Source organism: Suricata suricatta, chromosome 11, assembly GCF_006229205.1.
Source record: "Suricata suricatta isolate VVHF042 chromosome 11, meerkat_22Aug2017_6uvM2_HiC, whole genome shotgun sequence".
Lineage (NCBI taxonomy): Eukaryota > Metazoa > Chordata > Mammalia > Carnivora > Herpestidae > Suricata > Suricata suricatta.
The window spans coordinates 18,937,295-18,950,240 of NC_043710.1; the positions used below are offsets into that span (position 1 = coordinate 18,937,295).

Below are 12,946 nucleotides of genomic sequence, written 5' to 3' on the forward strand. Positions count from 1 at the left end.
TCAGGTCCTTTGGTACATGCTTGGCCTGGAACTGGTGTCCTTGGCTTTCTGAGCTGTCTCACCATTCTTTGCTAAGTGCCATCGTGGCCAATTCCTGTCTGATCATTCAAGCTAAGCACCTACGGAATTAATAGACTGATATGGAACCTGTCCAAGATGAAAACCACCTTCTGCACTACCAACCCATTCCTGGGCATCCCAAGCATGAAGAGGACTCGTTTTCCCTAATGCTCCCCCAGAAAGCCTGTAGGGTAAGCTACTGTCACCAAGCCCTTGAAAAGAACTGAATCTCTTTTCTTTCAGGGTCAGTGAAACCCAGAGATGTCTTGCCTGTGTCTCTTGTCTCCCCTCCGAGCACCAAGACAAAATGCCAGTAGGTAAAGTACTAGGTTTGGAGAATGAAAAAAAAAAAAATGAAATGCAGCTCCCAAGAAGTCAAACAAAGGGAGTGTCTCAGGGAGATCCAGGAAAGAAATTCCTCTTTGCCTAAAGCCATCTCCATTAGGGAGCGGAACTATTTTGGCTTAAATAAGGGATGGGATGGGGGGAAAGAAACCAATAGTTTTTGAGCACCTACCATGTGACAGACACTGTAGTGGGCACTTTTACGTAAACAATCTCACATATATTAAACGCAATTGTATGGGTGTCATAATAATAATGTTCCCTACCCCACTGGGTTATTGAATAGAGAAATCACTCCAGGAATATCAGTTATTATTTTTTCTATTTTAAAGCTAAGGCAATGGACACCAGATAGCTTACGTGACTTGTCCAAAAGTCTTAAAGCTTGAAGTTGGTAAAACTTGGGATCCAGTCAAATTCGTATCTATGTAGCTTCAACACTCATGCCTATACCATTCCATCATGTTGCCTCTATTCCAATATCTGGTCTTTTATATTCTAGTTCTAGGCACCATCATGTAGAACTGCAGATGTCTGAAACTTTCCTTCTAAGGAGTCCCTTGGCCAGTAGAACCACCCTCCTAACAGGCCATCTGCCTGTGAGAAGAACCTCCCTCTGTCTTCTACCAAGGAAAGCACCAGCTGGATCAGCCTCATCCCAAGCTCAAGAGAATTATCCAAAGCTAGCCAATTGTGGAGTGGAGAGACAGCAAACTTTATGTCCATTCAGGCTGCTATGCCCAGCCACGTTTACACCTCCACTGAGGGAGACCCTTGGGTGGCACTAGGGAAGGGTTGAAAACTTCTTCTAAAACTCTTCCAAAAAAGCTGTCTTAAGGTGAGAACAGCAGCAAATCTCCACTTGAGTTGGCTAGTCATCCAAGTCTTCTTTCATTCCTTTCAGAATCATATTCCTAATTCTGAGAACTTTAGAAACTAAGCCATTGGCGGTATGGAGGGGACGAGCCACGGCATGCAGAATACAGCGATTCCATGTCCCCTTCCCCTGTTAAACACACGTTTTCAACACTTACCCTGATCAAGAGGTACATTCGGTCTTGGGACATACTTCTTAGAAGCCAGCATATTTGGAGGCTTGAGGGTATATTTTTAAGGACTACTTGCATGCTGGAAGAAAGTGACTAGAATTCCACCCCCGCCCCCTTTTTGTGTGGTTGCTACCAGCATTCAAAAGTCTCAACTCTCTACCTCCAAGTGTTTGCCATGTTCAACTTCAGAACAATTAAGACAATATCTGCTATTTGCATACCTTCATTATTAAGGAGCAAGCTCTTTTAAATTCCCTTCTCCCTCCCTAATGCCACTCTGCTTGACACCTTGGAGAACCAGATGATAGGTTTCCCCATGCCTTGTCACATGAAAGGCACGTTTGGGAGAAGAGGGACTTAGAGGGTCAATCAGGAGTATCGAGAGTGGGTTTCATGGAGAGGATCTAAGCAAAGACAAGGAAGCCAGAGCAAGCACATGATAGGGGACTGAAGCTAAAGGGGTAGGGTGGGGTAGGGCTTGGGATGCCAGCATGCTTTAGTTTAGCAGAGACTATATAGAAAAGGATCAGAGCTTGAAAAACAAGGACCACAGGGAGAAAAGAACTATCTCAGGAGTGCTTCAAGATGCCTGCCTGAGTTTGGTCTTAATCTTGTGCTTGGTAGACAGCACTCTACCCTACCTGAATTCAGTGGGCAAGGAGAGCTCAATCACAAGTTCTGAATTGGGGGGGGGGGGGTCTGAATTGGCTAAACCTTTATCCTTTCACCATAGAAATGCCTTGAAACTTGCTGCTTGGACCACTACATCTGACAGGCCAATGGCAAAAAACGGGCCTCACATTCTTTAAAAGAATTGGTAGTCCAATTGGAATTGGTATCCTAATAAATATAGGTTGTGGAATAGAGGAATAATGGATGAACATATATGAAGACTGGCCAGTTTTTTATAATTAGTGGCAAGGCTATGAGTTAAATAACAAATTTGATCTGGATCTTGTCATGAGAAGAAACACTTTCAGGTCACATGTGAAAACCTAGCATCTTTCATTGGTTCTAGCTCACCTGTAAGAGTAGAAATAAAGCACAAGGTTGGAGGGGGGGGGTAGGTAGAAGATACGATTTCTAGGTATGGTGGGTTTTCCAGAACCACACTTTCTGTAGTGATTTTTTTGAGAAGGAGAGGACTATGACCTCAACAAATTGTGGTTTGGCCAAACCTGGAACCTATTTTAGTTTGCAGAGGCTGATATTAACATTGTGAGGCTGGGCTGGGATCCCTAAAGGGCATTTGGGTCAATAGGAACTGATAGAGGACAAATATTAAAGCCTAACAAGGTGGATCTGGCTCATAAGCACTGGGCTTCTGAGATCACTACAAATCACCTTAGCCAGTGCTGGCAATTGTCACTTACCTCACCATCCAGGAACCTGTGGTTCAGAACCCATGAAGAAAAGCCTTGGTTCTCAAATGAAAATGTCTAGACTGAAGCCATCACAATGTGGTAGGATGAAATGCAAATTTAATTGGAGAAAAAAAAAGTCTGGATGATTCCATCCTGTATTCAGGGACAGTCCAATTCTGAGGATCCTTCTCTTTCTCTTCCTCCTACCTCCACATTCTCAATCTGTCCAAACAGTCATGAGTAAGCTCTTTTACTATATATGACTGGGTCTAAGGGATTTCTGGTCTTCTTATCTAGTTTCAGTGACATTACACTCAGATACCTTGAGTATCTTCATTGAGTGTGACTGCTCTGGCAGAGTCTTCCAACTTCATTTTGGAAGAGGCAGGACGTACTGTGGTTTTTCCTCACCTAGGGACTGAATGCTGGGCTGTTGGAGGCATGAGGCAGGGGTAGGAGAGAGGGAAACTAAGGTTAGCCATTTGGACATAACTCAGAAGGGAACTTGCCAAACAGAGAGCAAAGCCACTGCCCATAAGATGGGCACCTTGGAGAAAGAGCTGAGTGGGTAGTGAATGGAGGAAGAATGGTGATCAGGAAGGGGTAATTATGGCAAGGGCTAATAGGAAGATGAATATGAGCAGCAACATTGCAGAAAGCATGAGGCAAAGGATGAGGTGTGTCCTGGGTGTTTGAGGACTGCTTTGAAAACTCATCTGGTCTCCTCTTGATCGTTGGCGCTCCTACAACAAGCAAGAATGAAAGGGATATGGTGTCAGCAACCTATATTCCATCACTCACAGTTCCCTGTGAGCATGCCGTTTCAGAACTCACCCCTCCCTCCCTCAGTGATATTATTTTGACTTCCTTGGGGGGTAGTAGGGACACAGAGGACAGATGCTCAAGGCAACAGTTAGATAAAGGGATGCTCGGCCTTACCAGCAGATTGCTAAATATGAGTTCACTTCAAATGGGCAGGTCTGGACCAACTTATTCATCAAGAAATCACATTTCTGGCGAAGTAGTATTTGTGGTATTAACAGGTCGAACCAAAGAGCCCTGCTTCCGCTGGTAGGTGAGGGCCAGGTAGTTACGTCATGGACAAATACTTTTAACCCAACTACTCTGTGTAAGACAGTGATAGCCCAATTGCTCAGAAAGTGCTACAGAAAGCCTCCTCTTGTATCTTCTGCATTATTATCAGCAGATACCATTGTGAACCCATATGACATCACTCTGCCTATAGGAGAAAGGGCAGGTCACAGGAAATCTTGAGGCAGGGGTGGAGGAGGAAGAAGGAACTGATGTCCCATTGTGTAGATTTAGAGACACTTCAGTGAAACTGGAGACTAGCACCCAACCCAAAGAGGAATGGGAATCCTGTGATGTACCCATGTCTCAAATCCCCAGAAAGAACCAATTTGGAAATGCTTTTAAATTCTTCTGCATTAAGTGAAAAAGTTTACATATTTCCATGGTACAGGAGAGTTGAAATAATATTTCAGATTCTCTCAGGGACCTAGATACCTTTGAAATGTGGGTTGGTGAGAGATCAACTTTGAAAAGATAAGTGACTGTGTAAATCCTAATTCCCAAATGACTCAATATCAAGGGAACGAGATTATGAACCAACCCGAAAAAAGGAAAAGAGTGACTCAGGCCGGAATCTATATGTAAGGATCACGGAAGTGGTTTCACAGTCTTTATTCTCTCCAGTTAAAAAAGCCCAATCTGGACCTCAGTTTCAGCCAATGCCAACAAGAAAGTCAGAATTTAAGCTGCGAGTGAAGATTCTGGTCTTTGCTCTTTGCTCCTAACCAACATCTGGAACACACCACTCAATATCTCAGATTCCAAACTTATAAAATGAGTGCACTGCTACCTGCCCTACCCACTTCATAAGATTTTATTTTTAAAAACGTAGGTGCAAACATGTTCCACAAATAAAAAAGGCCTCACCTCTGTAATGGAAATTCTTCTTAGTCACTGCGGTAGTTACTCTGCGTTCTTTAGTCTGAGCATCACAGTGAGAGCACAGATTGGGCAAGCCCTGTCATGTAATTAATTGTCTCAGGGGCTGAATTCTCTAAAAAGCAAAGCTGAAGTGCTCAAGAGCCCAGGAGGTTTATGGAGCAATCCCAGAACCAAGTATAACCTATATATATTGGGTGGTGAGAACAAATTCCACATCCAATTTCACATCGGCCCTTGGTTCTTTCTTCTCTTGCGTTCTCATTCAGGAGAATCCTAACAACAATGAGGGTCACTGAGGAAGTCTGCTAGGCTCTGGTGATGCCAAGAACTAACTTAGTGTTCTAGGTCATGGCTGTCTTATTCGTAAAACCTTGTTACATGCAATTGTGTATTAAATGAGATCATACAAGTAGGATGCCTAGCACTGTGTTGGCATCCAATAAATGTTAGATGAAATTATTAAGGAGCCAGAAGAGGCCAACCTCTGGAGTTTCACCTTCCTTGGTACCTCAGGATACTTTATTCTCTCCTTCGTTCAAGGCACCAAGAAGCTGAGGATGCCTCAAATTGATACCCACAGGGCAAGACAAAATGACTGCTAAGGAATTTCTACCAAAGAGCCAGTAGAGGGAGCTCCCAGGTAAAACTGCTCTTCTCTAGTCCAGTTTTGCTTCATTTCTCTGTAAAACAAATCTCTGCCCAGAGGCCACAGACTTTTTCTCTACCAGAGACCTTTTTACTTCGAGAAAACCAGATAGCTCAGCAAAAGACCTAGACCCAACCCTGCTTTCAGAGAACCAGGGGTTCTTGAACTTTAGAGACAGGTTGAGTCGCATAGCAAGGTTCAACTCTTGGGCTCCATCTGCAACTTGGAATAGAAAGGACAGTTCCTCTATGGGGGCTGATCCAAGGAGATATGGGACTAAAACTTTGAAGCTAACACTTCTCTGGCTCTTGAAATTTTGAATGTGCTCTAGCTTTCCAGTCACCCTTTCCCGACAAATATCTAGATTCGTAGCCACTGAAGGACCTTTATTGTAAACTTGTTATAAGGCAGTTGTGGAGCCTGGCCACTGTTAAGCAGCAGAGTGAAGGAAATAGTCCTTGCCTGCTGTTAGGAGAAACAAAATGATGGACACAGCATGTGGCTCAGATAAAAGACCTAAAATGGCTGCCAAAGCGATGGATTCTACTGAGGATCTGAGTTGAGCTTTTCCACAGTTCCTTTTCTATTCAGATTCCTCAGGTCAACCAGGTGGCCTGCCATCAGGGCACAGACCTTTCTTACTCACGTTTATTTTCTGGCTCACAGTTAATCAATGCAATAGTAGGAGCCCCAAGAGGTAGTGGGAGATATTTCCAGTCTTTCTTACAATTAACATTTGCTCAAAGTCTGATTGTGATTAGCAGTGGCCTCACTTTTTTAGGGTACCCAAGGGGCTCTGTGCCTCACCTACTTACAGGATGAAGCATAGCTCAGGAGGAACCCTGAATAAGGCCAACACTTGCCATCCAGGAAGGTTAAAAATATATGAGAGCTCCTCTCCCTCCTTCTGTTGGTATCATTATCAAGATTAACCACAGCTGATATCTGTTGAGTGTTTACTAATCTCAAGTACTGTGCTAATAGGTATGTATCATCCCATTCAATCCTCACAGCAACTAAGTGAAAAGGTTCCTATTACAATTTCCATTTTAAAGTTGAAAAGCTGGGACTCTGAGAGGCTAAATAACCTGCCCTAAGTCAAACAGCCCTAAGTCAAAGTAGCTGGTATTCTGAAATATAGAGGAGCTCCTCTTTGGCCCTAGCTGGGTTTTCCAGAACAGACAATGGTGGAGTTCCCTTCAGCATTAGAAGTTTCCACAGCTAAGGGAAGTTTAGACACACCTTAAGTCCCAGGACTGAAGGAAATACCTTATGTTCCTTCTCATTCCATTGTTTCATTACTATAGGGCAAGTCTGACCTGTCTCGAGAGGAAAAACTACCACTAGGGTGAAGCAGTTGACCTCTTCTCCCTAAGATAATCCCTTAGACAAGGGACCTACCCAGAGAGAACAAAGGGAACTCATTTCATCTTTGGCAAATTCACTGGACTTTTATAATTTAGGATGAGCCGAATGACTAAAAACTGGGGAGCTAGTCCAAGGATAGAATCCTTTAGGGCTCATGCCTATAAAGAAAAGATTCTTTGGGAACTGCCATTATGAACAATCTGGGGGAGATAGGTAAGCTATGGATTTTACCAGCAGCTCTCAAACCATGACTCCATCTATCTTGATCTGTAACTTTGCTGGGCTCTGTGTACCCAGCTCTGGTTAAGGCTCATTGTTGGTTCCTTTGACATAGGGGCTTGAACTAGGTAGGGAAAGCACACACTGTAGAGCTAATATCTCAGGAAGTACTTCTCCTTAATCAGTGGTGACAAAGACTCTGCCTTCAATCACCCCATAAGCCTGGCTGCCACTTCTCATCCTCCTTTTGAAGTCATCAGAGGGAAGCTGTCCAGTAAGAAGGTAGGTTTCTGATGACAAGGAGGAGAAAAAATGAAGGAGCCTACTGCCTTGAAGAGCCTGAGAACCACTGGCCACAGGAAGAAGAGAGGACTCAGGTCCAGTCCTGTCCTTTCATCCCCCCCCCCCCCCCCCCCCCCCCCCCCGCCATATTCAGGGCTGACATCAAATGTTTTGACTCCTGGAATCACTTGCTGCTGTGGGCCACCAGTATTAGTGAATATATAGGTTCTATTAGTTTAAAAGGATATGTTCTGTTGCAAATCAAAACACAACTTCGGTCTGGATTGTACTCAGGAGAATTATTAATGTTTTGATTGGATCTCAGACTGATGCATATGAGGGTCTCATTATGATTAGGGATTTATAGTCTGGTTAACTTCTAGGCCCCAATAGGGATGCATCAAGCCCTCAGGAGGGACCAGCTGCAACCGGCTTCATGGGCATCCTGCTTAAAGTCCTCCAGAGCCAAAGTAGTTATATATCATTTATGTTTTAATTGAAATCCCCTTCAAATGCACAGCAGTCTCCCAAGTGGGACCTGAAAGGGTAGGATATTAGGGCCCAAGATGTCTTAAGAATGGGGGAAACACTAATAACAACAGCAAGCATTCAACTGAGCACTTTTTATATACAATGCAATGTCCTAAGCATGTCCTGTGTATTCTAAATGAATACTCATCATAACTCTAGGAGGTGGATACTATTATTATTCCTATCTTGAGGAAACAGAGAGATTATTGAACTTGTCTGAGGTCTCGGAGGTATTCAAGTTGGAAGGCTTTTTATCCAGACTCCCTGGCCTCTGCTCTGGGCCCCAGAGAGATTCTCTCCTCTTAATGGAAAGATCTCCAAAGTGTTGGCAGGGGCTGGACATGAATAGGTCCCAGGTGAAAAGGAATCCATAGTCAGTCTTGTGTTGTATTTGCTGTGAATAGTCTCTGGAATGCCAGACACCATATGGACTAGTGGGACCAGAGAAACCTGTCGTCTAAGGCCTGAGCAACCACTGACCCCTCCATATCAGGACCATAGACGACTGATAATGGTGACAACAGTACATTCAACTCATACATGAACAATCTTCCAAACACCTTAGGAGCTCCTTAAGGACAAGAAATATTCAACTTGTTCTGAGCAATACTCAGGATATTGCATAAGGTATGGACCTGGTTGACTCTGACCCTTGCCTGAGAGATGAGGTCAAGAGGGGCCAAGTAAATCACTTAAGTTCACTACATCAGGTCAGCAGAGCCTGGGCAAGAAGCCATTTGACACCTGGTTCAGTCAATCTATCTAATCACGGGGTCTCTGAAGACTGGGGGGACAGGTAAGAGAAAACACTGGTTGTTGATGAGGAAGGCTACTAGAACTGGGGGGCAGGGAACAGAAGGTATTCCTTTAATCTGTGTAAGGGAGATAAAGCCTGGAGGGAGAGTCAGCTTGCCCCAGGTCAAGGGCCAAGTTAGGAAATGAGCTCATCAATTTCTATTCCCAAATATTCAGTTCACCAGATTCCTTGAACACAATATAGATGGAAAAGCTTTTCAAATCTGAGAATTTATAAATAGTAGTTTAGAGTAGGAGAAATCCTTTTGCCTTGGTGGAAATGACTAACAAAGAAGTGAAAAGGACGGATAGTGGCTATTTTGCTATTCCTTTTTTAAACATCACCTCCCCAAATGATTTGTTTTCCAAGTTTGTGTGAATTCAATACAGAAAATTAAGTAGAAGCAAATAACCCATATAGCGAATTGGGATCCTAACTCCTGCCCCGGACTGAGGCTAGGGTGAGGCCACTCCTTGGAAAGCAGATCTTCCCAGGATCAGTGGTTCTTAACACCCAAGATGTGGGTATTAAGGGTAAATCCTATAGTTCTAAGACCCTTGAACCCTAATGTAATCATCCCATGACCTTCCAGTAGAATGAACTGCCTGCAACAAAAACCTAGCCTCATCACTAAATATTACCAAGTCTTTAGAACTAAATATCTGGATTTTAATGGATGGAACTTCTTTTCCAACTGATATATCCACACCAATTAACATGCTCACATAAACTCATAGGCAAAAGGATTCTTGATAGAATGGGACACAGGACAGATAATTTTGGGACAGGGAAAGGGAACTTGTGGTGGATTATTGGTCAAGGAAGGGCTTTATAAGTTCCTAAGAACTTAGGGTTGGTAAGGGGCTTACCAAAGAAAGAATATGAGTTGCTAAAGGCCTCTTTCACCTTCTGAACTATGAGTGCCATGATGGCTAGCAGGACCCATGTCTTAATTATCTCCGGATCCTCAGAGCCTATTATATTGCCTGATAATCTAGTGGAGTGTCCATAATTTTTTGTTGCATTCCCAATTTTTCATGAGGCCAGAAGGGCTGGGTAAGGGATTACTTTCTTCTGTTCTCACTAGGGAATGAAGTCACTGAAACTCTAGATATGGATAAGGAGTAGGCAGTCGTACTTGCCTCCAAGGAATCCCTGAGGGACTCACAATGTCCAAGGAGGACTTGGAACATTTTCCCCAGTGCAAAGGAGGACACTCTAATCTACCCTCTAGGCTCCAATGAGTCAAACACAGATGATCTTCTCACATTCATACTCATGAGATCCAGACTTGTGCAAAGCACAGACTGAGTCCATTTCTCCTTGCCTGGATGCCTCTCTTTCAGGACTGGGGGCTACTGGGAGAAAAGAGTTTATGGGCTTTGAGCTGGAATGAAAGGTCCAGGAAAGTTTCTCAGGCCTGTTCCTGGCTTGGCAGGGTCAATGGAGAACAGTTCCTTTGGCTATCAGAGAGTAAGATGGGGGAAGATAGAAGAGGAGTCCCAGAGTATACAGAAAAGTCTAAGAACAACCCTGCTATCTTCAGAAAAGAAATAATCTACCCAGGAAAGAAAGGCACATGATGGAAATGCCATCCCACAACATGCCATGAGAGGATTCTTTCACCACTTCTTTGATGTTTCCTTGGCTCCATCAGTGGTGAGAGGTATGATAATAAAAATAATAACAAATAACAGTAATATATCAAACACTTGATATATATATCTATATATCTATATCTCCAAGCACTGTGCCAAGCCCTTTACAAATAACTCAATACATCATTATCATTAATCTTTGTGGTAGGTACTATTATTACTCTAATTTTAAGTGTCAAGAAACCAAAGCTTAGAGAGTTTAAATAACTTGCCGTAACTTACATAACCAACCAAATACAGGAGCCAAGATTTGAAACCAGGTCTTTTTGGCTGCGAACCCTGAATTATCCACCATTATACTGTATTCACGAAATTGCTGAGAGAGTCCAGCCAATCAAAGACCTATGTCTACCTCTATTGCTAATTGAGATGGGAAAAAGGAAAGCATGATTAAAAAAAATTTTTAACACCTGCCTATGTGCACATACATAGGTGCAACACATGTATCACATATGTAGAGTAATACTCTAAAGTGCTTTTGGATAAGCCATCTAATTTCTTATTTCATTCTTAATGGGGTAGGTATTATAATGTGAATGCTCCTATTGGTCAGGTGAGGAAAGCAGATCACAAAGAAGCTAAATAATTTGTCCAAGATCATATATCCTCTTGGTTCCCTGAGGCCAAAGCCATGGCTCTTTAGAAAATTTTTTTAATGTTTATTTATTTTTGAGAGAGAGAGACAGAGACAGAGACAATGCGCAGAGGAGGGACAGAAAGAGAGAAAGGATAGAGGATCTGAAGTGGGCTCTGTGCTGACAGCAGAAAGCCCCATGTGGGGCTTGAACTCATGAATGGTGATATCACGTCTTGAGTAGAAGTTGGACACTTAACTGACTGAAACACCCAGATGCCCCCAAATCCATGGTTCTTTCAACTATAGTATATTGCCACAATAATGAGACCTACCAGAGTCAGCCAGCATTTATTAAACACCCACATGGGTCAAGTACTGTGCTAACTTCATTCACAAGCAGTAAATAATTATTCATCTTCCAGTCCACTAACTGGGCTGTTGCAGCAGCAGCCTCCAAGTCTAGTAAAAGTTATATAAAAGAATAAGCGTAATTAGTTTTTCCTCTTTTGATACTCTTACTAGCTTAGTCTAAGCTAAATGTTTCACAAAAGGGTGTTCTGTCACCTGAAGGACCAGGCAAGAAAATAAAACTAGATTAAGGCTGAAAACACAATTCTCAAAGTCCCTGAACCAATGATGGAGGGCCAACAGAGTCTTCATTCTGTAGGTTGGATGCATTTTTAATGGCATCTGATTTCTACTCTAGTCCACCTCACATTTCTGAGGTCCTCTCTAGCTTTGCTTCTTAGAGAATAAAGAGTAAGGAGGCAACTGATGAAGGACGAGAAAATTCTTTCCCACTGGGGTCCATCAGAGTATAGGACTGTCTTCCTCTTGTTTTTGAGCCTTAAGCCTTACTTCTTCTATATCAACATCAGTTGAACTTACTGCCAAAGTCATTTTTGAGAACCTGTCATTAAATAATTAGAACAATTATTGATGAAGCAAGCTAAGTTTTATTTTATACATTTGTAGGCGGTAAAATCTAAGTACATATCAGGCAGAAGTTCTGCTTGATGGAGCCAAGTGTGGACGTGGTGGGTAGGGATTGGATGGATACTTCCTTTTCAGGCCTGGGCTCTAACCCAAGGCTTCAGCAGATCCAGAAGTGACCAGCAGATGACTTCTCGTTTCAAAGCTGTGACACCGTCAACAGGAAATGGTGGACATTTCACAGAGTGGGACTTGGTTAGAAGAGAAGAAAACCCCAGTAGATCAAAAATGGAGGTCGCTGAAGTTTTTTTGCTGCAGATGGGATTACTGGCTTGATGACAGAAGATGAACAACAGTGTTCTCCATCTAGGATCTGGGTTACTTTTAGCTTCCTCCTGCCAAGGCTGGCTTTAAGGGTGTGCAACTTGTGTAGTTACACATGGCCCTGTGCTCAGAAGGGACTCATGCTTGGTTTAATACTCTGATGTCATTGTCTTGAAATCCATAATAATTTTGTCTTTAAACTTGTGTTTTATAAGTCTGTGGGACAGTGGAGAATGTATCAGGAGAGAGGATATGTGCCATGGACATGCTCACCATTCCTTGCTGCCCCATAGTGCTGACAGTCTCCCAAGAGAACAAAATTCCAGTGGGAGCTCAGTGAGACTCAAAGCAAGTGAAAGGTAAGTCCATGAGTAAGTGGGGGCATTGACAGTAACAAGAGGTAGTGTTGTTTGAACCAAAACTTGCTTCAAATGCAGAAAGAAGGCAGTGGGGTTCTTTGAAACACTAATGAACAGGGAACCCTACTGTACAGTTTCTTATTTGCATTCCTTCCCTGTATTTGCCAACCACCTATGCTGAAAATGACATAGGAGGAAAGGGAAGCATAGGACAGCTAATAGTTCTTTTTCCTTCCTACCAGCTTCCTTATCAGCAAGCTGAAGTCAGAGAGAGCTGGTAGACTGTTTGCATATAAAAAGTGAAATAAAACCAGTTGGGTACATTTTGTTCCATGTTTCCCTTGCTTGGGTAAGAACAAAATACCTATGCATGTATGACCCATGAAATGTGAATTGTGTAATTCTGGTGATTCTGTGAATGAATGAAATGCTCTTCTGTAGCATTGAATAATATAAAGATG

General features: G+C 42.9%; 1 long non-coding RNA gene across 1 annotated transcript; it reads left to right on the forward strand.

The window, feature by feature from the left end:
* The first annotated feature begins 291 nt into the window (after positions 1-291).
* Positions 292-12,470, forward strand: LOC115271918. Its single transcript, XR_003900153.1, has 3 exons — positions 292-373; positions 908-1,243; positions 12,342-12,470. It is a non-coding gene; the product is annotated as an uncharacterized LOC115271918 (long non-coding RNA).
* The last annotated feature ends 476 nt before the right edge of the window (positions 12,471-12,946 follow it).